The sequence below is a fragment of the Macaca thibetana genome, chromosome 4 (assembly GCF_024542745.1).
Source record: "Macaca thibetana thibetana isolate TM-01 chromosome 4, ASM2454274v1, whole genome shotgun sequence".
NCBI classification, from domain to species: domain Eukaryota; kingdom Metazoa; phylum Chordata; class Mammalia; order Primates; family Cercopithecidae; genus Macaca; species Macaca thibetana.
Window position 1 is genome coordinate 82,807,678 of NC_065581.1, and position 24,671 is coordinate 82,832,348.

General features: G+C 42.7%; 1 long non-coding RNA gene, 3 other non-coding genes and 1 pseudogene across 5 annotated transcripts; all 5 read right to left on the reverse strand.

Moving 5' to 3' along the window:
* Nucleotides 1-4,395: 4,395 nt before the first annotated feature.
* LOC126953415 (pyruvate kinase PKM-like) lies at nucleotides 4,396-18,857 on the reverse strand (annotated as a pseudogene).
* Nucleotides 18,858-21,706: 2,849 nt separating this feature from the next.
* On the reverse strand, nucleotides 21,707-21,779 carry LOC126954059 (small nucleolar RNA SNORD50). Its single transcript, XR_007725510.1, has one exon. It is a non-coding gene; the product is annotated as a small nucleolar RNA SNORD50 (small nucleolar RNA).
* Nucleotides 21,780-22,209: 430 nt separating this feature from the next.
* LOC126952963 (uncharacterized) lies at nucleotides 22,210-24,082 on the reverse strand. Of its 2 annotated transcripts, none has more exons than XR_007725082.1 (6): nucleotides 23,853-24,082; nucleotides 23,295-23,343; nucleotides 23,117-23,193; nucleotides 22,959-23,032; nucleotides 22,545-22,614; nucleotides 22,210-22,320 (listed from the first exon to the last, which is right to left on the reverse strand). It is a non-coding gene; the product is annotated as an uncharacterized LOC126952963 (long non-coding RNA). The 2 variants fall into 2 exon arrangements; XR_007725083.1 differs by having other exon boundaries at nucleotides 23,849-23,892.
* On the reverse strand, nucleotides 22,417-22,489 carry LOC126954058 (small nucleolar RNA SNORD50). The gene has a single exon (XR_007725509.1). It is a non-coding gene; the product is annotated as a small nucleolar RNA SNORD50 (small nucleolar RNA).
* LOC126954060 (small nucleolar RNA SNORD50) lies at nucleotides 22,752-22,821 on the reverse strand. The gene has a single exon (XR_007725511.1). It is a non-coding gene; the product is annotated as a small nucleolar RNA SNORD50 (small nucleolar RNA).
* Nucleotides 24,083-24,671: the final 589 nt, after the last annotated feature.

The following is a 24,671-nucleotide window of genomic DNA, read 5'->3' on the forward strand; positions in this document are numbered from 1 at the left end:
AAAGAAAAAAAAAAAAAAAAAAAGAGAATTCAATGTAGGCACATAACTTCAAGCCTGCTCCCCTTCTTTTCCCACCCTGAACTCCACCCTATCCAAAAAGGGCTTTTTGTCCATATACATCTGAACACTCTGTCCTAGTAATCCAAGTTCTATTCACCATTCCCTCTCCTCCCAGCAAACAGTTAGAAGTGAACTTTCAACTGTTTGAGTAGGAAAATACGTAGTCCTGGGTAACTGAACTAGAATTGTGTGTGTGTGTGTGTGTGTGTGTGTGTGTGTGTGTATTTAAGAGATAGAGTATTGCTATGTTGCTCAGGCTGGACATGAAATCCTAGGTTCAAGCAATCCTTCTGCCTCAGCCTCCTGAGTAGCTGGGGCTACAGGCATGTGCCACTATGCCTAGCTGAAAATGGGTTTTCATGTCAAAGTGGCATGGCATAAGAAATCCAAGAGCAAGGTCCTCTAAAGCTTGGTTACTCAAAATGTGGTCCTTGGACACAGCATGGACACCCCTGGGGAGTGCGCAAAAATGAGGAACCTCAGGTCTCATCTCATACCAATAAAAGAAGAATCTGCAGATCCTAAATTGATTTGCATGCACTTTGGAGATTAGACACACTACTATCAAGTGGGGGCCCCAAAATAGTGGCTTCTTTTCCGTGGTGTAAGGTCATTACTGCACCCCCACGTCAGGATGCAAAGCAGGACAGGCAGAGTGCAGGCTGGATTCCCAATCCCTTTTTCCTTTTGAGTATCATTGTGTAAAATGCAACTGTAAGGGAAGGCTCTGGCAAGTCTCAGAAACATTTGTTTTTTGTTTTTTTGAGACAGAGTCTTGCTCTGTCACCCAGGCTGGAGTGCAGTTGTGCCATCTCGGCTCACTGTAGCTTCCATCTCCTGAGTTCAAGAGATTCTCCTGACTCAGCCTCCCGAGTAGCTGGGATTACAGGTGTGCACCACCACACCTGGCTAATTTTTTGTAGTAGAGATGGGGTTTCGCCATGTTGACCAGGCTGGTCTTGAATTCCTGACTTCAGGTGATCCTCCCACCTCAGCCTCCCAAATTGCTGGGATTATAGGCATGAGCCACCACTCCTGCCCTGAAGATTCTTAGAATGTCATTGCCTTCTTTGTTTCTTCAAAGCAAGATCTGATTCCCCAGTGGAAAGCATGGCTTTTCTGTGCTCACCGAGACTCAGCACATTTCTTTTGTACTCACTTCGAGACTTACTGAACTCCCACATATCATGGGTCCACTGGAATCCTGTGCTCATGAGGCATCATGGCTACTGTATGGAAATGGAACAGCAAAAAATGGTAGGCACACATATTGCATATATCTCCCCTGCTCACACATGTGCTCTATTGTCCCATTGGGCTTCACTTACAAAATACAAGTTTAAAGATAAAATATTAAGAATTTCAAGTTGGCAATAGTAGAGCTTAAAACCAAGCATGGAGCCCTTTGAGTGTGAAGCCCTGGGTGACTGCACAGGTCATCTGCCCATGAATTCCACTTTGAGAGCCACAGCAGAGGCAAAAAGACCAATATAGAGGGCACTATAATAATCAAGGCAAAAAAAGGTGGTGGCTAAGACTGTTAACTGTTGACGTTGGCAAGGACAAATTCAGTGGAGTGATGGAAGCAAAGATGAGAATGCAGTGGGCTACAATGTGAGTAGATCAGCATACAAGGCAGGTGTAGACAACTCTTTCAAGAAATGTGACTGTAAAAGAAGACTGTGGAATAACTTGGTAGCTAGAAGGAAACTTGAAGGCAAGGAATATTAAAATTTTTATATAAAGAGATTTGGGACATTTAAAAGTGAGAGGAGCCAGAAGAGAGGGAGAAGTAGAAAACAGAGGATAAAAAAGAGATAATCTATATGTCTAGGCTTTTAGAAGGGCAGTTAAGCTCTACAGCAAGGGCAGGGATCTTTGTTTTGCTTACTGTTTTGTGCTGATAATAGCACATTAGTTTCCTAGGGCTTTTATAACAAAGTACCACAAACTGGGTGGCTCAAAACAACAAAAATTTGTTATCTCACAGTCCTGGAGGCTAGAAGTCTGAAATCAAAGTTGGCAGAGTCATGCTCCCTCTGAAACCTTTCTTGCCTCTTCTCAGCTTCTGGTGGTATACAGGCAATCTATGACATTCCTTGGCTTATAGTGCATAACTCCAACCTCTACCTTTATCGTCACATGATGTTCTCTCTGTGTCTGTCTTTTTTATGGCCCTCTGTTATAAAGACTGCAGTCATATTGGATTAGGACCCACCCTACTCCAGCGTCACCTCATTTTAACTCACTACATCTGCAATGATCCTATTTCCATTCTGTGGTACTAGGGATTAAGACTTCAACATATCTTTTTTGGGAAGACATAATTCAACCTATAACAAACTAGTAAATTCTGTATTTGTTGAATGAATGAATGAATGAATGAATGTGATTCAGAGCACTGGAGGAGAAATTTGCCTTACCCCAGAGGACACCATTCTATTGTAGTGAGAGGGAATGAAAAACAGTGGATACATGTGAAAACTGGTGTAAGGAAATTGTGTTGTCTGACAACATCAAAATTCTCCATGAAGAGGGAGGTAAAACCATATTTTTAGGTGAGGAAAGAATTGAGATAGGGGAGGAAGGAGTGAAGAGATGTGGAGGAGAAAGGAAGTCTGAGGAACAAAAACTGACAAAGTGGCTGGGCACGGTGGCTCATGCTTGTAATCCTAGCACTTTGGGAGGCTGACGCAGATGTATCATGAGGTCAGGAGATTGAGACCAGCCTGGCCAACATGGTGAAACCCTGTCTCTACTAAAAATACAAAAATTAGCTGGGTGTGTTGGCACGTGCCTGTAGTCCCAGCTACTCAGGAGGCTGAGGTGGGAGAATCACTGAACCTGGGAGGCGGAGGTTGCAGGGTTGCAGTGAGCCGAGACCATGCCATTGCACTCCAGCCTGAGTGACAGAATGAGACACCGTCTCAAAAAAAAAGAAAGAAAACTGATAAGGGAAACAAGAATTGCCTGTAGTATTGAGAACCTGGTTGAGTTGGAGACCATAAATTTATGGTGGCATAAGTCTGCGCTGCCATATGATTTAGGCAGCAAGGCTCAGTAATACTGGCATGTTATTGGGAAAGGCAATTGGTTGAATCAATCCATAGCTAGGTTTTTCCAGGTAGTGTTACAGACCAATGGATTCTTCTTGCCCACTGCACAGAAAAGCCAATACAATGAGATAGCAGTGTTGCAGCAGAGAGTTTAATTGTAGCAAGGCAACTGGATGGAAGGATGGGAGATATTTCTTGAATCTTCCTCCCAGAGAACTCAGAGGCTAGGGTTTTGAAGGATAATTTGGTGGGCTGGGTCTAGAGAATGAATGCTGTTGATTGATTAGGGATGAAATCATAGGGACTTTGAAACTGTCTTTGTGCCCTGAATCAGTTTCTGCATGGGGTGGGGGGGTGTCAGGGAATCACAGGACCCATAGAGTCAGTTCTTTGGCATGGGCCACAGGTACAGCTAGCATCTGCCAGGATGCCGAAGTCTGAAAAATATCTCAAAGACCAGTTTTAGATTTTACAATGGTAATGTTATTTATAGGAGCAATTAGGGTTACAAATCTTGTGACCTCCAGCTATGTAACTCCTGAACAGTAAACACTTACAGAAAAGTAAGCTAGGGAACAATGGCTTGTTATCGTTTAACTGTGTCTACGTCTTCACAGAATTCAGGCCACTCCCATAATTCTAACATTGTGGACTTTCATTAGCTTTAGGGAGGCAGTTTTGGTTCCTGAACAATAAGGGGTTAGTTTTAAGAAGGGACTGCTATCATCCTTGCTTTAAACTATCAACTAAATTCTTCCCATAGTTAGTTTGAACTGTGCCCGAGAATGAGCAAGAGTAGTTAGGCCTTGTGAGGTTAGAAGCAAGATAGAGTCAGTTATGTTAGATTTCTCTCATTGTTATAATTTTTGCAAAAGTGATTTCAGTAGTTGCCCAGGAAAGAAGACAGGTAAGGAAGTTGGGAATATTGCATGAGAGAGCCACCAATAAACCTTGAAATTAGGCTGGATAGGAAGGGAAGTTAAAAACAAGTAGAATTTGATATGAAATGCAGAGGTCCTTAACTTTTCTTGCCATAGACGACTTTGCCAGTCTGATGAAGCCTATTGACCCCTTCTCAAAAAATATTTTAAAATGCATAAAAGATGCTCTTCAATTTACAATGAAGTTATGTTCCAATAAACCCCACTGAAAATATTGTAAGTTGAAAATGCATTTAATATAACTAACCTACTGAATATCATAGTTTTCCTAGTCTACCTTAAATGTGCTCAGAACACTTACTTTATCTTATAATTAGGCAGAATCATCTAACGCAAAGTTAAAATGTTGAATATCTCATATGCTTTATTAAATATTGCAGTAAAGTGAAAAACACAATGATTTTATGAGTATTTGACCTACAGTTTCTACTGAAAATGCATTGCTTTCACACCATTGTAAAGATGAAAAATCATAAGTTGAACCATTGTAAGTTGGGGACCGTCTGTACAAGATTACAAATGAAACCCTTTACATTAATATACAACTATCAAAATATTTAAACAAACCAAAAGTGTCCCATAGTAATATATGTGCTTCTTTGCATTAAATAACAAAATCTGTGACAGGCTTAAAGAGAAACATAATTTCTACATAGAAGTAATGTAGAGGTTTACATATTTGTGTCTGATCTGAACTGTAAGATATATAAAAATAGCTGTGACTCTTAGTTCCTGTGGGAAGGTAAGAGCCTAACTCCGGTGGGCAAGTGGGCAGCTTGCTCCAATGTGCAATAATTGCCTTTCTAATTTCATGGACATTAGATGCCACGTGGATGAAAGAGGCAAACACCATATCCACATCCAATCCTACCCCACACTTCAGATCCTGGATGTCCTTTTCTGACATGGCAAGCACGTCCACAGCCACCAGGAAGGTCTACACCCTTTTTGCTGCCCAAGGAGCCACCATTTTCCACTGCTATCACCAGGAGGTCAGTACCTTTCTGCTCTGCCTGCAGAGAAATAAGTTATTACATCTGTAGATCTTGCTGCCGACTTCCACTACCTTACAAATGTTCTTGTAGTCCAGCCACAGGAAGTTCTAATCATAGTTTTCCATGTAGGCATTATCCAGTGTGATCTGAAGGTGGCTCCCTTCTTCAGCTCCACCTCCATGGGGACACTGCTCTGTGTGAGCCCAGTTCGTATCTCAGGCCCATTAGCGTCCAGAGCCACAGCAACTAGCCGCTAGAGATTGGGGTTCGAAGCAAAGCTTTCCAGAGTTGTGCACACGTTCTTGATAGTCTCTGCGTGGTACTCAAAAGTTCAGACAAGCCATATTAATTCCAGACTTAATCATCAGCATTTCCACCAATCAGGAAGCTGGGCTGATAGTACAGATGATGCCAGCATTCTGGGCTGTGGGGGTGGCCAGTCAGTGTTCAGACAGCACACATGCTACAGCAGTGTGTCAACTACGACCGTGGGCAGCTGCTGAGTCTGAAATGAAGGCCCTCCTGGCTTCACTCTGGGGCTTCCACTTGGCTTCTGAGGTCTTCCAGCATTTTCTCGCTCAGACTACTTGTAAATGCAGAGAGGTCAGGAGCCTAGGGATATTCACTCCTGTCCATTATATATGTTTTATTCCAGAATGTCTATTTGATTGTTTTCATATCATATGAATTATTTTTGATGGTCTTTTATTTCTGTATCATATACCAATGTCTCCCTTTATTTCTTTACACATTTTAACATACTCATTTCATAATTTTTATTTAAAATTTCTGTATCTGAAGTCCTTGTGAGTCTGGTCTTGAGGTTTGAAGATTTTGCTAATTCTTATTCATGCTGGCTCAGTTCCTTGTGTGTTTTGGATTTTTTTTTTTTCACTTTTAAATGTTTTTAAGTTGACATATTATAATTGTACATATTCGTGGGGGTACATAGTGATGTTTCAATATATATAATGTATAGTCATCAGATCGGGGCAATTAGCACATCCATCATCTCAAACATTTATCATTTCTTTGTGTTTAGGAACATTCAATATCCTCCTTCAAGTTATCTGAAAGTATATATTATTGTTTAACTATAGTCATCCACAGTGGTATAGAACACTAGAACTTATTCCTTCTACCTAGCTATAATTTTGTATCTTTTTTTTTTTTTGAGACAGAGTTCTACTTTTGTTGCCCAGGCTGGAGTGCAGTGGTGCAATCTCGGCTCACCACAACCTCCGCCTCCCAGGTTTAAGCGATTCTCCTGCCTCAGCCTCCCGAGTAGCTGGAATTACAGGCATGCACCACCATGCCCAGCTAGTTTTTTGTATTTTTAGTAGAGACAGAGTTTCTCCATGTTGGTCAGGCTGATCTCAAACTCCTGACCTTAGGTGATCCACCCACCTTGACCTCCCAAAGTGCTGGGATTATAGGCATGAGCCACCACACCCAGCCTTAATTTTATATCCTTTAACAAATCTCCCCTATCTTCCCATTTCCCATAGCCCTGCCAACCTCTAGTATCCTTTGTTCTACATTTTACTTCTATGAGATCAACTTTTTTTTTTTTTGAGACGAAGTCTCACTCTTGTCCCTCAGGCTGGAGTGCAATGGCGCGATCTTGGCTCACTGTAACCTCTGCCTCCTGGGTTCAAGCAATTCTCTTGCCTCAGCCTCCGGAGTAACTGGGATTATAGGCACCCGCCACCGCACCTGGCTAATTTTTGTATTTTTAGTAGAGATGGGGTTTCACCATGTTGGCCAGGCTGGTCTCGAACTCCTGACCTCAGGTGATCCACCTGCCTCTGCCTCCCAAATTGCTGGGATTACAGGCGTGAGCCACTGTGCCCGGCAAGATCAACTTTTGTTAGTTTCCACATGAGTGAGAATGTGTTGTGTTTAACTTTCTGTTCCTGGCTTATTTCACTTAACATAGTGTCTTCCGGTTCCATTCATGTTACTGCAGATGACATGATGTAATCTTTTTTATGACTGAATAGTAGCTCATTGTGTATATATACACCACGTTTTCCTTTTTTTTTTTCTTTTGAGACAGGGTCTTGCTCTGTTGCTCAGCTTGGAGTGCAGTGGTGCTATCATGGCTCACTGCATGGCTCATTGCAGCCTCAATCTCCTGGGCTCAAGTGATACTCCCACCTCAGCCTCCCAAGGAACTAGGACTACAGGCGCACACTACTGTACTTAGCTAATTTTTAAAATTTTTTGTAGAGATGGATTCTTGCTACGTTGCCCAGGCTGGTTTTGAACTCCTTGGCTCAAGCAATTCTCCTACTTCAGCTTCCCAAAGTGCTGGGATTACAAGTGTGAGCCACTGTGTCCAGCCCAAATTTTCTTTAACCATTTATCTGTTGTTGGACACCTAGGTTTATTTCATATCTTAGCTATTGTGAATAGTGCTGCGATAAACATGGGGATGCAGATGACTCTTTGGAAAAAAACAGCTGTGCTTTCTATTGGTGACAAACCCATAGATATTGCTAGTACTACTGTGGTGTACAGTCTACATTTGTTATTGAAGGAAATTCTAAATTTCAGTTAGTGTTTAGTAAAAGTATACATATTTTCCCCTGTCCAAGTTCACAGACTTCTTGAATTTTATCCATGGCTCTCTATGGGACAGTGGAATCCCAGGTAAAAAGGGAGGAAGTGGAGGGAGAAAGTGGAGGAAGTCAAAGAAATAATAAACCAAATTGTTTGGACATTGACTTGTGAATATTAGAAATAGATGTTACAGAATAGAGCCACGAACCTGGTCTCAAACTCTTCAAAATTAGTAAGGGGCAGTAACCACCAAGTAGGAAAATGATAGCCTTGAAGTAAGACAAAAGGTGACAAGCCAGGTGACATGAACATGAAAAGATCAAGGGGTTTTACATAAAGATGGAGGAGTAATTGTTAAGAAGTGGCAGTAGGGAGTCTGGGCATGGTGACTCACGCCTGTAATCCCAGCACTTTGGGAGGCTGAGGCGGGCAGATCACTTGAGGCCAGGAGTTCAACACTAGCCTGGCCAACAGGGCGAAACCTTGTCTCTACTAAAAATACATAAATTAAGCCGGGCATGGTGGCTCACACCTGTAATTGCAGCACTTTGGGAGGCAGAGGCAGGTGGATCACTTGAGGTCAGGAGTTCAAGACCAGCCTGGTTAACATGGTGAAACCCCATTTCTACTAAACATATAAAAATTAGCTGGGTGTGGTGGCACACACCTGTAATCCCAGCTACTTGGGAGGCTGAGGCAGAGAATCACTTGAACCTGGGAGTTGGAGGCTGCAGTAAGCCGAGATCGTGCCACTGCACTCCAGCCTGGGCAACAGGGCAAGACTCCATCTTAAAAAATAAAATAAAATAAAAAAATAAAAATACATACATTGGCTGGGTGTGGTGACATGCGTCTGTAATCCCAGCTACTAGGGAGGCTGAGGCATAAGAATCTCCTGAACCTGGGAGGGAGGTTGCAGTGAGCCAAGATTGTGCCATTGCACTCCACCTGGGTGACAGAGTAAGACTGTGTCTCAAAAAAAAAGAAGTGGCAGTACAGGGCAAGGAAGATACTAACCTTAACTTCATACCTGAGGAAGGAAGCAAGCTGCAGCAAGAGAAGGCAGTACCCTAAGGAGGGAAGAATCAGATTTTAATTAGGGCAAGGAGGTGGAAGAAATGCATGCCCACAAAAAAAGGTCGAGGATATGGGGGTAGTTTCTTATCCCTGTAGACTGTGCGTGGAAAGATTGAGAGAGAGAGGGCCATGTTGGGGGGTAGTGTAGACTAGAATGACTGCAAATGGATATGAGAGGATAGACTACCAGAGAGGTTTAATTTTTTAATGGTAATATAAACCCACTAGCTAGAGATTATTCTACTGTCCAGAGATAACCAGTGTACCATTAAACATTTGGACTATTTATTACTGTAAACTTTGTCATCCTGATAAAATTCAAGGCAACCTGAATTTCTAAAATTGATTAAATAACCATTTAATATCTACAAAAATAAAATGCAGCCGGGCACGGTGGCTCACACCTGTAATTGCAGCACTTTGGGAGGCCGAGGCAGGTGGATCACTTGAGGTCAGGAGTTCGAGACCAGTCTGGCCAACATGATGAAACCCCATCTCTACTAAAAATACAAAAATTAGCCGGGTGTGGTGGCATGCACTCCAGCCTGGGCAACCAAGTGAGACTTTGTCTCAAAAAAAAAAAAAAAAAAAATTAAAAAATAATCCAGGCGCGGTGGCTCACGCCTGTAATCCCAGCACTTTGGGAGGCCGAGGTGGGCAGATCTGAAGGTCAAAAGATCGAGACTATCCTGGCCATAGTGAAACCCTGTCTCTACTAAAAATACAAAAATTAGCTGGGCATGGTGGCACATGCCTGTAGTCCCAGCTACTCAGGAGGCTGAGACAGAAGAATTGCTTGAACCCAGGAGGCACAGGTTGCAGTGAGCTGAGATCACGCCACTGCACTCTAGTCTGGTGACAGAGTGAGAGTCCGTCTCAAAAAAAAAAAAAAAAAAAAAGGATAAAAAAAGAATAAAAGAAAATGCTCTCAATATTGCCAATGAAAAGAATGAGTAGGAGAATTTTTAATAATGTTGACAATTGTCATGATAGAAATTAAATGAGCTGGCCTGATCCTGGCTCACTGCAATCTCCATCTCCTGGGTTCAAGCACCTCCCGAGTAGCTGGGATTACAGGCATGCACTATCACACCCAGCTAACTTTTTTGTATTTTCAGTAGAGACAGGGTTTCACCATATTGGCCAGACTGTTCTTCAACTCCTGACCTCAAGTGATTCACCCGCCTTGGCCTCCCAAACTGCTAGGATTACAGGTGTGAACCACCGTGCCCAGCCCCAGTTAGTCACTTATACTCAGGTAGAAGAGTGTTTAAGGCCGGGCACGTTGGCTCAGCCTGTAATGCCAGCACTTTGGGAGGCCGAGGCAGGCAGATCACCTGAGGTCAGGAGTTCAAGACTGGCCTGATGGTCATGGAGAAACCTCGTCTCTAGTAAAAACACAAAATTAGCCAGGCGTGGTGGTGCATGCCTGTAATCCCAGCTACTCGGGAGGCTGAGACAGGAGAATCGCTTGAACCTGGGAGGTGGAGGTTGCAGTGTCGAGATCATGTCATCATACTCCAGCCTGGGCAATAAGAGTGAAACTCCATCTCGGAAAAAAAAAAAAAAAAAAAAAAAGGAGTGCATAAGATGTCGTGTTAGCCATGGTGGTTGACACCCCAACATTCATTTTGTCCCCAAATGATTGGTTCACATCAATCATAGTAATGCCATTCTCCTTCATAGTAAGTAGTTTAGTAATGGATATATGATCTAATCTTGGTAAATGAGCTGTGAAGTGTGGTCTGTCAGAAATTTCTGGAACAGATTTCCTCATTCTCAAGAAGAATAAAATAAGAGATAATCCCTCCTTTCCTCTGGCTAACGTTGTGTCTGGAAACGATGTCTGGAACTACTGCCACCAGTTTGTGACCATGAGGGAAGCCATCCTGAGGGCAAAACTTACAGACCTAGGATGATGGAGCGGAAAATGGAACAAATCTGGGTTCTTAATATAATAACTGAGCCCTTACATCAATTTACTTTCATTACCTCTGAGCTTCCTTTTACAAGAGCTAAGAAATTTGGCCAGGTGTGGTGGCTCACGCCGAGGCGGGCGGATCACCTGAGGTCAGGAGTTCGATACCAGCCTGGCCAACATAGCGAAATCCCGTCTCTACTAAAAGTACAAAAATTAGCTGGGTGTGGTGGAGGGCACCTGTAATCCCAGCTACTCGGGAGGCTGAGGCAGGAGACTCACTTGAACCGGGAGGCAGAGGTTGCAGTGAGCCAAGATCATGTCACTGCACTCCAGCCTGGGCGACAAGAGAGAGACTCCGTCTCATAAAAGAAAAAAACGTGGGCTGGGCGCGGTGGCTCACGCCTGTAATCCCAGCACTTTGGAAGGCCGAGGTGGGCGGATCACGAGGTCAAGAAATCGAGACCATTCTGGCCAACATGGTGAAACCCCGTCTCTACTACAAATACAAAAATTAGCTGGGCTTAGTGGTGCGCGCCTGTAATCCCAGCTACTCGGGAGGCTGAGGCACGAGAATCGCTTGAACCCGGGAGGTGAAAGTTGAATCCGGAAGGCGGAGGTTGCGGAGTAGAAATGGAGCCGCTGCACTCCAGCCTGGCAACAGGGCAAGACTCCGTCTCAAAAAAAAAAAAGAAAAAGAAAAAAAAAAAAAAAAAAAAAAAAAAAGGTCCGGGCGCGGTGGCTCACGCCTGTAATCCCAGCACTTCGGAAGGCCGAGGCGGGCAGATCACGAGGTTAAGAGATTGAGACCATTCTGGCCAACATGGTGAAACCCCGTCTCCACTAAAAAATACAACAATTAGCTGGACCTGGTGGCGCTCGCCTGTAGTCCCAGCTACTTGGGAGGCTGAGGCACGAGAATCGCTTGAACCTGGGAGGCGGAGAGTGCAGTGAGCCAAGGTCATGCCCCTGCGCTCCAGCCTGGTGACAGAGCGAGACGCTGTCTCCAAAAAAAAAAAAATTTGTATAGTTTAAGCCATTTTGGGTTTGATGTTATATTCGAGTAAAAGCATCTTAAGATAGAGATGGCGTTTTATTAAGAGATATGTATGGAAGATATGTTGAAATATAAAAAGTATATTTTGGAAAGTTTTATTACGTTGAAGCCAGGCATAGTGACATATTACTGTACTCCCAGCTACTTGGGAACCTGAAGCAGGATTGCTTGAGCCCAGAGTTAGAAGCTACAGTGAGCTGTGATCAAGCCACTGCACTCCAACCTGGGCAACAGCAAGAAACCTTGTCTCTTAAAAAAAAAAAAAATATATATATATATAATGTATATAATATATATATTATAGGTGTGTGTTATATATATGTAACACACACATATATGTATATATTTTATATGTATATATATATATAATCACACACACATATCTCTCAAAACATCCTTTGCTGGCATTAAACTCTCCAGCTGTGAGTTCTTCACCTTGCCAAGTGAAGTGGGAGCACACCAGCACTTTGGGAGGCTGAGGTGAGAGGATCACTTGAGTCCAGGAATTTGAGACCAGCCTGGGTAAAAGAGAGAGGCCCTGTCTCCATGAAAAAAGAAAAAAAAAAATGCCAGTTGTGTGTGGTGGCATGTGCCTGCTAGTTGCAGCTACTTGGGAGGCTCCTGGGCTCAAGTCATCTGTGTGTCTTGGCCTCCCAAAGTGCTGGAATTATAGGTGTGAGCCATCACTCCATGCCGTGCTGGGGTTTTTTGTTTTTTGTTTTTTTTTTGAGACAAGAGTCTTCACTCTGTGGCCCAGCCTGCAGTGCAGTGGCATGATCTTTGCTCACTGCAACCTCCACCTCCCGGGTTCAAGCGATTTTCCTGCTTCAGTCTCCTGAGTAGCTGGGATTATAGAAGCGTGCCACCACGCCTGGCTAATTTTTGTATTTTTAGTAGAGACGGGGTTTCACCATGTTGGTCAGGCTGGTCTCAAACTCCTGACTTCACAGATCACAAATTTTTTTAACTGAAGGAATCTGATGGACTTAACTTATTCGAACGTAGTGGCTCACAATATTGTGTTTACTGATATGCATTGAAACACCCAATTTTATTAACAGTTATGGCTAATGCATGATGACAAGCACTATATTAAACATTTTATATGCATTATTTCTTTTTCTTTTTTTTTTTTAGATGGAGTCTCCATCTATCACCAAGACTGAAGTGCAATGGCATGATCTAGGCTCACTGCAACCTCCACCTCCCGGGTTCAAGTGATTCTCCTGCCTCAGCCTCCCGAGTAGCTGGGATTACAGGCACCTGCCACCACACCCAGCTATTTTTTGTATTTTTAGATTTTTATTTTTATTTTTATTTTTATTTTTTTTTTGAGACGGAGTCTCGCTGTGTCCCCCAGACTGGAGTGCAATGGCGCGATCTCGGCTCACTGCAAGATCCGCCTCCCGGGATCCCGCCATTCTCCTGCCTCAGCCTCCCGCGTAGCTGGGACTACAGGCGCCCGCCATTGCGCCCGGCTAATTTTTTTTTTGTATTTTTAGTAGAGACGGGGTTTCACCGTGTTAGCCAGGATGGTCTCGATCTCCTGACCTTGTGATCCGCCCGCCTCGGCCTCCCAAAGTGCTGGGATTACAGGCGTGAGCCACCGCGCCCGGCTATTTTTAGATTTTTAGTAGAGATGGGGTTTCACCATGTTGGCCAGGCTGGACTTGAACTCCTGACATCCAGTGATCCGCCCACCTCAGCCTCCCAGAGTGCTGGAATTACAGGCGTGAGCCACCTCACCTGGTCTGCATTATTTCATTTAATGCATGTAAAGTGTCTCTAAAGCATATGCTCTGACTGGAATACTCTGAATTTAATCACTAGGAGAACACATGAGAGCACTGTAGAATCATGAAGACATTATATATCTATATGGACAGGTGGGCTATGTTTGTGGCAGCAGTAAACGGCCCTGTTCTGTTACAGCACTAGCTAGAACACAATAAAATCAAATTGTGAAGAAACACAGTATCTTGTTAGAAATTAAGTCAACTTAAAAAATTCACAGATTAAAAAAATTTTATTCTATAAATTTCAAACAAGTACAAAAATAGAGAAAGAGTATAATAAACTCCCAAGAGCCCATCATCCAACATTAACAATTATCAACTTCAGGCTAATCTTGTTTTTTTTTTTTTTTTTTTTTTTTTTTTTTTGAGATGGAGTCTGGCTCTGTCGCCCGGGCTGGAGTGCAGTGGCCGGATCTCAGCTCACTGCAAGCTCCGCCCCCCGGGTTTATGCCATTCTCCTGCCTCAGCCTCCCGAGTAGCTGGGACTACAGGCGCCCGCCGCCTCGCCCGGCTAGTTTTTTGTATTTTTTAGTAGAGACGGGGTTTCACCGTGTTCGCCAGGATGGTCTCGATCTCCTGACCTCGTGATCCGCCCGTCTCGGCCTCCCAAAGTGCTGGGATTACAGGCTTGAGCCACCGCACCCGGCCAATCTTGTTTCATCTATACCCTTCAACCACTTCCTTTGTTTTCTGCATTATTTTGAAACAAATCTCAGACATCAAATCATTTCATCCATAAATAACTCAGTATGTCTAAAAGATACAGCCTCTTTAACAACAAAAAGAGCCACAATGCCATTATCACACCTAACAAAGTCCCAATTATTTTTTGATACATGAAATAGCCTGTATTTAAGCATGTATCTCATAAATGTTATCTTTTTTTTTTTTTTACAATATTGAATGAGAATCCAACTGGGATGCAAACATTGAGAATGTTGATATATCTTCTCAGTTTCCTGATTTATAGGTTACCCATTCATCTCTTGTTGGTTTCTTTCCTTGCAATTTATTTGTTATAGAAATCATTTGTAGAGTTTTCCATAGTCTGGATTTTGCTGATTGTATCTCTGTAATGTAGTTTAACATTTTCCTCTGTCATCTGTAAATTGGTAATTATATCCAGAGGCTTTATCAAATTCATATTCATTTTTATTGTTTTCAGACAAGAGTCTGAAATAGGCAGTGTCAAATTCTTTCTTCAGGGACATATAATATTTCATCACCTCTTTTTTGGATGTTAGCAGTTGTTGATATTTATTGCCTATATATATTAATTCATTAGAATGTTGCAAAATGATGATCGAATTACGCCAATCTTTTTTCATTGTTAACTGGAATATATCAATAAAGACAAACTTTTTATCACTTTTTATTTGATTATGTCAGTACAGTTGGTATTGGAAAGTCCCTTTATTTGCAGTTCTGAAACTGATGATTAGCATCCTTTAACACTATTAAATTCAGTTTTTAAAAGCATCATTCTGAATTCATAGATTTGAAGACATTTTATGTCTTTTTCTCTATTACAGCTCAATAATAGTCAAATTTTCCATCTTTGGAAAGTGAGACACTCTCCAAGTTGACTCCTGAGTTCCTTTTTTCTTTTGAGATGGATCTCCCTCTGTCACCCAGGCTGGAGTGCAGTGGTGAGATCTCGGATTACTGCAACCTCCGCTTCCCAGGTTCAAGTGATTCTTCTGCCTCAGCCTCCTGAGTAGCTGGGATTACAGGCACCCGCCACCATGCCCAGCTAATTTTTGTATTTTTAGTAGAGCTGGGGTTTTACCATGTTGGCCAGGCTGGTCTCGAACTCCTGACCTCAAGTCCTCACTGGGATTACAGGCATGAGCCACCGTGCTTGGCCTCCTGAGTTCTTTTAACACAACTCTTAACAGTCTTGCTACCTGCTATAGCAAGGTACAACAAACTCATCTTGTACATTTCCTGTCTCAGATCTATTTCCTTTTAGTGGTAAGTGGTATTTAGAGGCCACAATCTGGGCCCTAGGGGTAGGGTTCGTAGATTTTGATGTGTGTGAATCATACTTGGAGTTTCTGTGTTTTCTTTCACAGTGGTTCCCATTTGACTAAGAGTGAAATCCTTTCAATGACACATTAAGCCCTACATAAGCTGCATGCCTTGCTTCCTTTCTCACTATGCATGCTCCTTCTTATGGGCCACTGCTATGGAAATGCACTTTTCCCAGATATATGCACAGATCAATCTCTCACCCTCTGTTAGGTGAGAGATTGAGCTACGCACACATGTAAATCTCTGCTTAATTAATCTCACCTTTTCATTGAAGCCTATTCTGTCAACCCCATTTACTTCAATTGCCTCTTAGATGAGAGAATCCCCATTTGAAACTGCAATACTAATTATCTCCCCAAACACACTCCCAATATCTCATATTCTATTTTTTGTGTCACTTCTCATTTTTTAACATAGTTTATAATTTATTATATAATGTCCTTCTCGTCTACCTACAATGTAAGTTCCACAAGAGCAGAGGTTTTTGTTTGGTTCACTACTGTATCTTTCGTGCCTAGGATAGTACCTATACATGGTAGGCATTCAGGATATTTGTTCAATGAACAAATGAATGCAAACCTTAGTATATTTCTGAATCATCACACACTTAGTCTATCAGTATGGTTCAATCTCCTGAGGAACAGATTGAATTGAAAGCAAACAACATCCTTCAAGAAAGTGAGCTATATCAATATGTGGGGACAAGTCCATGAATTTCAAAACTATCCTAATATTTCTGGGCATGTGGCCAAACTGAACAATGTTTGTCTCCCTCTCTCCCTCCCTTCCTTCCTTTGTTTTTCTCTCCCTTCCTCCGTTTCTCTCCTTCTCTTTCTTTGAGACGGGGTCTTGCTGTGCCTAGGCTGGTCTTAAACTCCTGGGCTCAAGCGATTCTCCTGCCTCAGCCTTCCGAGTAGCGGGGATTACAGGCATGCCACCACGCCTGGCTGCTTTTTTCTTTTTTTTTTAAGGGCTAGTCAATGTACATTCACTTTTGAAAAAGAAATGTAGTATAAACTCAGAATCTCCATCAGCAATGAAATTCAAGTCAGAATTAAGATATATCTCAAAGAGTATACCTTACTATTGTTCCAGAGTAGTTTAGTGTGTTTAATGCTAATGTTCTCATTGAAGCAATTAAACTAATGAACTATTAGCAACAATTTCCAAACTGTACTTTTGTTTTTATTTTATTTATTTTGTTTTTTGAGACAGAGTCTTGCTCTGTCACCCAGGCTGGAGTGCAGTGGCGTGATCTTGGCTCACTGCAACATCCGCCTCCTGGGTTAAAGCGATTCTCCTGCCTCAGCCTTCCAAGTAGCTGGGATTAAAGGCTCATGCCACCATGCCAGGCTAATTTTCGTATTTTTAGTAGAGATGGGGTTTCACCATGTTGGCCAAGCTGATCTCGAACTCCTGACCTCAAGTGATCTGCCCGCCTTGGCCTCCCAAAGTGCTGGGATTACAGGCGTGAGTCACTATGCCTGGCCTTAATCAACTACTTTTATACAAAAGTACAGGTTGCGGCTGGGTGCAGTGGCTCACACCTGTAATCCCAGGACTTTGGGAGCCTGAGGCGGTCAGATCACGAGGTCATGGTGAAACCCTGTCTCTACTAAAACTACAAAAATTGGTTGGCCATAGTGGTGTGCGCCTGTAGTCCCAGCTACTTGGGAGGCTGAGGCAGGAGAATCGCTTGAACCTAGGAAGCAGAGGTTGCAGTGAGTTGAGATGGCACCACTGCACTCCAGCCTGGCAACAGAGCACGTCTGTTTCCAAAAAAAAAAAAAAATAAAAAAAAGTAGTTGATTAAAATTATTTAGTATAGGTGTGGCTACTCACATCAATAATCACAGCTACTCAGGAGGCTGAGGCAGGAGGACCACTTGAGGTCAGGAATTCAAGAACAGCTTGGGCTACAGAGTGAGCTCTCATTGCTTTAAAAAAAAAAAAAAGGCAGCTTGGTGAGGAGACTCACACTTGTAATCTCAGCACTTTTGGAGGCCAAGCTGGAAGGATCACTTGAGGTCAGGAGTTTAAGAGCAGCCTGGGCAACACAGTGACACCCCATCCCTACAGAAAGTAATACAAATCAGCTGAACTTGGTGGCACATGCTGAAGGATCTCCTGGTTATTTGGGAGGCTGAGTGGGAGGATCCCTTGAGCCCAAGAGTTCAAGGTGGCAGTGAGCTATGATTAGGCACTGCATTCCAGCCTGGGTGACAGAGTGAGACCCTGTCTCTAAAATAATTAATGACGATAACAATGATAATGTTATTTGGCCTGTATTTTTGTTACTGCTCATATCCATCTTTTTTAATGCACTAAATGTGTTTTTATTGATGGTATGGCCTCCAGTTATAAAAAATATGGATATAAGCCTAATAAAGACACAGTGCAAATAACTTCAAATAACTTTTTCTTTTTTTTTGAGAAAGGGTCTCACTGTTGCCCAGCTGGAGTGCAGTGGCACAATCATAGCTCACTGTAGTCTTGACCTCCTGGGCTCAAGCAATCCTCCCATCTCAGCTGCCACATAGCCAGATCCTCCAAGTAACTCAGTTACTTTTTAACACGTTGTAGAGATGGTCTTGCTATGTTGCCCACTGGTCTCAAATTCCTGGCCTCAAGCGATCTTCCCACTTTGGCCTCCCAAAGTACTGGGATTACAGGCATGAGCCACTGCACCTGACCTAATAAACTATTTTTGTACAAAGGACAATTTGGGGTTTGTTGCTAATAGTTGGTCACTTTAACTGCATCAATAAGAACACAGGCATTAAACACACTAAAATTCTCTAGGGCAATAGCAAGGTATGTTCTTTGGGGTATATCTCAATTCTGACTTTTGAATCTCATCATTTATAGTGATTCTGGGCTTACATTATACTTCGCTTTGGGGTATTCAAAATATGAATTTTGGGGGTATACAGTCAGGACACAACAGCTTCTGACTTTTCTCATTTCTGTCTCTTTTGGATAATTTAAATCATGCCACCAGTTCCACCCTAAAAAACATGTTGAACTCCATTCCATTCGGTATTTTATGGATGCCAACACATTGTCCTAGGCACCAAGTTTAAACAGAGATTAAAGGGAAGTCTCTGCTTTAGAAGAACTGACACTCCAGGTCCAGAAGGGAGAAACCAATAATCACATATTACATGGCTCATTCCATAGTGTAATTGGAGAGGGGCTTATTCTACCTTGTTTTCAGCAGCACGTTTCTATGGCACATCTGATCCTCTGTCATTACCTGTGACAATTTTCCAGCCCTCTCCTTTTTTTTTTTTTTCCCTTCCCTGATCAGCTTGGGATTACAAGGTCAATACAGTAATTTTAGCACTTTTACCTGCATCCTCAATACTCTTGGCCCATTATTGCTCTGCTCCTCCTGGTCAGTTTATCTCTGATTTTGGATTAATCCAGTCTTATCTTTTTGCTCCCAAGGAGATAAGCACCACACAATACTGAATATGCTGATTATCTTTGTTAAAATTAGTGGTTTTCAGCCTCTGCTGATACTTTATCAATGCTAGGCAAGTTTATAACTTGTCCATGGTCAGCTCCATTTTCTCCAAATCCGCAGGGTCTGATGAAAAAGCCTTATCATACCTCCTAAATTCCTCATCTTATTCTCTCCTGAAGATCACTTTGTTATTTTGCAAAGTCATCATCAGACACTAACTTCTTCAGTTTTCATGTTGACTAATGGTCTGTATTAAATCCAAGGCAATTTCCAGCAACTTTTGCTTGGTTCTCATCCTTCTTTTTCTTGGCTCATTTCATTCCAGGCATCCTTGGTTTTCTACTTAGTTTCTGTTCCTAACAAATATGGCACTTGAACTTGGCAGCAGATTCCTGTGTCCTGATTTTTGTCCCTTGGCACAAATTATTCTCTAGGATTTGAATAAACCTGGAATGTCCTAATCCTGAAAGGCCACAGGGTTCAACTCTTGGACACCTTTTTTTCTCTATTGGTGATCTCATCTAATCTTATGGCTTTAAATATGCCTTCCATATGTCGATGACTCCCAATTTTATTTTAGTCAGATCTCTCCTCTGAACTGTGGACCTCTATAACTACTCAAAAATCCCAATTTGAATATCATGTGCTATCTTAAACTTAACATGTTCAAAATCAAGCTAACAAGAGAACATTTTTGGAAGTGATGGATATAGTCATTATCTTGTTAATGGTTTCATGAGTGTATTCCTATGAAAAAAACTCATCAAATTGCATACTTTTTAAATGTACACATTTTTGTATATCAGTTATATCCACTACAGGAGGTAAGGACAAAACAATTTCCTGATCTCAGTGAAGTGATGCACATTTGTAAATTATCCCCTTCAAATGACAGATCTTTTGCATATTCTGAAGTGCCTTTTCCATTGCTCGTTTGAAGAGAACTATAATAAATGAAGTAACAAGAAAAGATAAAGTTCTCAAATAGGTTGGACTGGACTGTACTTGATTTGGGATTCTGATTAAACCCTCATAACTCTGATAAACTCAGCTACATGGCATGCTGAGACCTCAGCAGTGGGGAGACCAGGACTCATCAGAGTAAGACAAGGAGTCTAGTTCTCATACTGAAAAGGTATCCTCTTCTGCCCCAAGATGGTCTCTAATGATGTTATTCTACAGGGTGGAATAAGATCAGAGGGAGTGGTAATATGCAGTTAAGTCATGCATATTAATATATACTTATAACTAAGTACTATGTTATAAGTATTGTTTGGATCCAGAACCAAGTTTTTGGAAAGGTAGGGAGGGTCCTACTCCCAGAAAAGGACTAGCAAAAGATAAGCAGTTTATTCTAGTAGGCTGAAATTCAAAGAAAGGCTCTAATCCCAACTGGGGAACTGTTACAAAAACCATGAAAACAGCTAAAAGCTCTTTCATACACACTGGGCAGTGAGGATTGATGTGTTAGTTCACAGGACACTTGACTGGGGAGCCAAGCACAGTGGATATTGGGTTTCCGGCAATAGAACTAATTTTAGAAAGCACCAAATGGTAGGTTTGAGCTTACTATATTTTAAGATTACCTGGAAGCCTGGTGTAAGGCAGAAGGAAAATTCCTGTTGGCTGAAGTCACTAAAGTCAGACACATGTAAATTGCCTTTGAACTTCTGAAGCCAATCAGAATCAAGGATATCCCAGTTTAATTATTATAGTCAAGCTCCTTAGGTCCTTAAGGATTTTTTTTAGCCTGGCCTGTTGCTCACGATAGAGCATAGAGGTGCAATTATGGCTGATTGTAGCTTCAGTTTCCTAGGTTCAAGTGATTCTATCTCAGCCTCCTGAGTAGCTGGAACAAGTGCACATCACCACACCCAGTTAGTTCTCTTATTTGTAGAGATGGCATCTTGCTGTTTCCAGGTTGGTCTCAAGCAACCCTTCCTAAGTGCTGGGATTACAGGCATGAGCCACTGCACCTGGTCCCAAGCAGCAGATATGCTCTGGAGGGTGAACTTATGCAACTGATCTTAACCAATATTGCCTGAGTTTTTAGGAGGCTATTACAGACTAACAGCCTCCTGTGTGATTAGAAATTGCCATCAAGGAGTCGGTAACCAAAACTGAGCTTTCAAGTTCAATTCCATTCAAGTTAAACCTTTTTGGATCTGACTCTAATTACAGGATATTCTTACATTTCTAACTCCCTTGCTCACGAATCTTAAGGGTATTTATAACATGTTTTCTGTCCCACACACATCCACCCTATTGGTACCCAAATCCTCAATATTTGTCTCTCAGACTCTGAACCATACTGTCTTTGCTCAGTATTTCTTGGGCCTATTTTCCCAACATCTGTGCTGGTTTAAACTCAAATCCACTTGTTCTATTTTCAAGAATTCTTCATAGCTTGACTTTTCCTTGGCATCCTGTGCCACTATTGACAAAATGGTGTTTTATTTCAGGAGTCTTGGCAGAGCCTAGCACAGGCCAGTGTATATAAATGTGGAGTACTAATTTTGATATCAACTAAGAAAATGTGACATATTAAAAGATCTATTGGGAGGCAAGGGAGTTAGAAGGAGCTACAGAAAAAGAGGTCAGAGGGCTCGAAAGCAAATAGTCTATTTCACGTGGCACTAGCCCTAGAAAAGGAAAAACATGAGATTCTTACAAGACTACCAACATTACAACAGCTTATGTAAAAGCATTAAAAAAAAGTATTGTCCTTATAATGGTCCATCTCAGAAGCCAGATCCGTAAAAGTTTTTTTTTCAACAGAAGTTCAGGTTCGGGATAAGATCATCTTTGTCTTGGTTGCCAGCTTTGACAAAAGGGAAATGGCACTCTTCCCTGAAAACTGTGGAATATGAATAGTCTTTTACCACATATTCTATAACAGTAAGTGCCTGGCCCTATTCTAGGCACTTTTGAAGTAATGAAACACAGATCTTAAAATTTTATGCAGAAGTTCTGGAAGGGGGAGAAAAAACAATGATTAAGTTTTATGTCTAGCAGGCAAGGGTTATAGGAGATCAAGGGTATAAATGCAAACACTGCTTTCACTGCCATCTTACACACACTACCTTCATAGTGAAGGTGTATTTTCTATCTCCAAATGTAATGTTACATGCCTAAGGCTTCTCTCTCATTTTATTTGGTAGTATCAGATAGTAGTGGATTTTCCATTTAATGCCCGCCATGTTATTTCAGGACCTATTTAAAATAATTAAAAACAACATAATCCAAAATTACGTGTTTTATTTTCGTGTTTGTAAAACGAAGAGCTTTTTTTCTGGATGGTTTTCTTATCAGCTTTTCATACAACAGTCAAGTAAACCTCGTGGCACTAGCCCTAGAAAAGGAAAAACATGAGATTCTTACAAGACTACCAACATTACAACAGCTTATGTAAAAGCATTAAAAAAAAGTATTGTCCTTATAATGGTCCATCTCAGAAGCCAGATCCGTAAAAGTTTTTTTTTCAACAGAAGTTCAGGTTCGGGATAAGATCATCACAGATAAGACCAAGGACACAATATTCACTAATCGCTAAGCAAACAGAAAAACTCCACTTACAGAAATCGTTGCAACTTTGGAACTTCCAAGACAATCTGGCCTCTTATCAATGGGCAGACAGCGACCCTCACTGTTGGCAGAAAAAAAAAAAACAACAACCCGGGATTTTATAACAGAACTGTTATAAACTTTTACGGATCTTTTATAACAGAACTGTTATAAAATCCCGTCAACAAAATTTACTCCACTTCTGAATTATTGGTCTTAATCTCAGAAGCCGAATCCGTATTTATTTTTCTTCAGGTTATCAGCTTCGGGATAGGTTTCATCATTGATTAGACCAATCAGACCTTGTATATGTACACATTAACACATTAAACTGCACTTCTGTGACACTGACCATAAGCCAAGGTAAAGGTAAAAGGCAAGTATTATAGTACAAATACTACAGAACTTTTAAGCCATACAACCTACTTCAAAATGAAGCTGCTAGTCAGTGACATCCGACATTCATTATCTTCACTGGCTGATCGTCCACACCCAGAATGCTGTTCAATGACAAAAAAATTTGATTTAGTCTAGGTGTGGATTAAATACTATGCTCTATCATAAAGTACTAAAACAACACATACCCATGAAGAGTGTCAGGTTTAACCAAGCGGTTTTCCATTAAATATTCTCCCGCATATTCTGGAATTCTTTCATGTATCTAACAAAAAAAAGTAAGTATCAAACGATGCAACAGTTCCTATTCCTGTAAATCAACAGGTTTACTCCTTTAGTTTGGTAACTAAGCTTAACAGCTCTTACCTTTGCATCTTCAGAGCTGCTCTGCTGGGCCATGACAGCGCCATTGTTCCTGCGGGAAACCGATAAGCATTCTCGCAGAAACGTCACACTCCAAGGTGTTTTTCCACACAAAACCTTTCCCCTTCATTAATCCGAGTTGTACACAACGCCGCCTTCGAACAGCTCAGTCTCAATGCAGGGTTGAGGCTGCCCGTTTTAAAACAACGCCGACGGAAGGTCTTCGCCATTTTAGTAAAGGCCCCTTGCTCTTAAAACTAACCCTCTGCCCCAATTAAGTGTGGCTTTTCCGCCGCCGTTCAGGCACATGCCAGAGGCCAGCAAGCGCGGCACCCGTGGCCGATCAGCGTTCTCCTCACGCCAAAACTCGGAGCCTGTGGCCGTCACGACTCAATCTCAGTACATGTGGCGGTCGGGCTGCACATTTCCCACGTGCAAGCTTTCAACTCTCAGCACTCTAAGCTCTACACTAACATGGTTTCACACTATCAAAACTCTTAACTCGGCCTGCACCTCCACCTTTTGCTCCAGTACTCGCCCGCAACACCGACGCTTACCTACCACACAACCAAACGATCACGAAGGCCTACGTAAAAGACCGAAACACGCAGCCAGTAGCTCCTTATATAGCCTCCCCAGTCAGAACGAGGCTGCCCCGCCCTCTCGCACCTATTGGACATGGAAGTAGACAGGGGTGTGGCCGCGAATTAGCGGGAGCGCGCGCGGAGGCTCTTCCGAGGCCCGTCCCGCGTTGTGGCGCGCGCGCCGCAGGCCGGCCGCGCGCCCGGCCATTTCCCGGCGCGCGCCCGCAGGCGCACTGCGAAGCGTAGCTTGCTAGTCTTGCGCCCGACTTGGCCCTACGTGGCGCGGGTGTGGCGCCAGAATTCAAACAGCCGCAGTTGGAAACGACGCTATCGCCTGCCACAAGCCAAGTTCGCTTAGGACAGATTGGGTCTGAGAGTGGACCCAAGTTTTGCAGCACAGGGCCGCCTCAGCTTAGGACCGACTCGAGAAGCCGGGCTGGCTAGCCGGCGCCGGCTGTAATGGGCCCCCAGCGGAGGCCGCCGGAGGAGCGGGCTAGCTCTGGCCGCAGCACTCCGGGGAAGGGCAGTTGGCTGGCAGAAAAGCTTGGGTGAAAAAGCAGACAGCGCCACGTGAGAACCGCCCCAGCGTGCGGGTCCCAAGGCCTCAGGGCCTCAGGGCGGGCATCAAGGCCCCATGGGGGCCCATTCGTCTTCACGCTTCCTCGTGCCAAGCATCCGGTTACACTAAACCTGACCACACAAGTCTCCCTCAAACAGCGAACGTGAGGTTCAGTACTCCATTTCGCAGAGGAGAAAACTGAGGCTTAAAACAGCCAGGTAATTTGCCTAAGGTCAC